General features: G+C 35.2%; 1 protein-coding gene across 2 annotated transcripts in view; it reads left to right on the forward strand.

Moving 5' to 3' along the window:
* The first annotated feature begins 546 nt into the window (after positions 1-546).
* The window catches only part of LOC106868349 (cell adhesion molecule Dscam2), a 267,763-nt gene continuing 265,937 nt past the window's right edge, over positions 547-2,372 (forward strand). The window contains exon 1 of one of the 2 annotated variants that reach the window (XM_052968241.1): positions 547-1,755. The gene's annotated coding sequence lies outside the window, so the exon portion shown is untranslated. The remainder of the gene's footprint in view (positions 1,756-2,372) is intronic. The other variant, XM_052968242.1, reaches the window with a different exon arrangement.

Here is a 2,372-nt window from a genome sequence, read left to right on the forward strand (position 1 = left end):
TGACTAAAGCAATCATAGCATAAATCATATTATATAGACAGACAGACAGATAGATAGATAGATAGATAGATAGATAGATAGATAGATAGATAGATAGATAGACAGACAGACAGACAGATAAATAGATAAATAGATGCACTCGTACTTATAGATAACATGTAAACCGCGTAAACAAACAGATATACAAAGCACTCACGCAGAGAAGCATTTACACACACACACACACACACACACACACACACACACACACAAATAGCGAAGTAAGGGTGCCTCTACGTGATTGTAGAAATAGCAGTCAACTCTCGCCGAATAGTCTGAGATAGGAAGGACACTTCAGATGATATAGTTCTGGTTATAGAAAAGGGCGTGAGGGTCAAGTTTGGAAAGTCTTTGATCATAGATTCGATCGACTAGAGCTGACAGGTGGGCTAAAAAAAACAACAAAGCAAACATTATATAAAGTAATATGTAAGCATCCATAAACAGAAAGTACACACACACACACACACACACACACACACACACACATGTCAATACTTCTCATACTCGAAAAAGCTTGCAGTGACACTCACTGATCTCATAACGGGACACAATACACGCAGTTGGTAACATTTCGTAGAGACTTACATAAACGTACATGCGTACTCATACACACAAAGAGACACAAGCACACGTTCACATACACAATTATTATATACACTCAGGTACACATAACACACGTAAATGCAAGCATATACATGTATGGACGCTCACATATACGCATCCATAGTTGTACGTACATACAATAGAATTAATGACAATATCATATCGACCGACAGCAAAACAAGGACAAAACACACGGTGAAACACAAACACACATATGCACGTTGAGATGCAATTACATATTGCTCTTAATCAATATACACTCACACATGCACTCACATACACATATAAGTATGTATGTATGTAGATAGATAGATAGATAGATAGATGATAGATAGATAGATAGATAAAGTAGATAGATAGATGGATGGATGGATAGATAGATAGAGTAGATAGATAGATGGATGGATAGACAGACAGAAGACAGACAGACAGATAAATAAATAGATAGATAGATAGATAGATAGATAGATAGATAGATAGATAGATAGATAGATAGATAGATAGATAGATAGACTGATCGAATGATAAATCTACATGCAAAATAAAATAATAGTATGTATGCGTATATATAAATATATATACGCATACATATATCTATCTTCAACTTCCAATATTTACATAAATACACACACACACACATACATATATATTTAAAGTACACAAAAAAACACACACACACACACACACACTCACGCACACACATGAACAAGTCATATAGCTGTCCTTTCCAATCAATCATACAATCGCACAGAGGCTCGCATACAACAGAACGAACCTTTCCAACAAACAGTGACAGCAGACACATACAGACATTGACAGACCTTCACAGACTCACACGGAGACAAGCGCGCGCACACACACATACACATACGCAGACACACCGACTAACACCTTTATACTCCCCCTCTAACTCTCTCATAAACACACAAACACACACACACACACATACACACACATTCGCATGCTAACCCTTACCCTAACCCTAACACCCTATACGTTCATGCATAGTACAACCACACCGACATAGTCAGCTCTCTGTAAGCGCATCGGATGTATTACAAACTACCTATTGCAGGCAGCTCTCGAATCTTTCCTACACGTGGGACACAGGTAAGATTCATACTTTCCATATACTCCATTTAATACGATCAAGAAAATATTTTTTATTGTAGAACTGCCTTCCATATTTTCATTACATATTCTCTTTACAGTTTTCCAGTGTCTCAACTCTATCGTTCTTGTATGTGTTTGTATGTTTGTTTCTATGTGTGTGTGTGTGTGTGTGTGTGTGTGTGTGTGTGTGTGTGTGTGTGTGCACGTTTGGTCGTTTGTTTGTTGTGCGTGTATGTCTGTTTGTGTGTACGTATATTTCTTAGTGTTTGTGTGTGTATGTGTGTATGTGTGTGTGTTAACACCTGAGATATTACAATGTTGCTAATCAGAATTACGCGTCGCAGCAATTATAAGAAAACACATAAACACACACTCACACAGTAAACATAAACAAGTTGCGTATGCGTTCATAAATACATACATACATACATACATACACACATACATACGCATACATACATACATACATATATATATATATATATATATATATATTTATATATATATACATATATATATACACGTATGATATAAATATAAATATATATACATATATATATATAGATATACACGTATGATATAAATATAAATATATATACATAAATATATATATA

This window comes from Octopus bimaculoides, chromosome 5 (genome assembly GCF_001194135.2).
Source record: "Octopus bimaculoides isolate UCB-OBI-ISO-001 chromosome 5, ASM119413v2, whole genome shotgun sequence".
Lineage (NCBI taxonomy): Eukaryota > Metazoa > Mollusca > Cephalopoda > Octopoda > Octopodidae > Octopus > Octopus bimaculoides.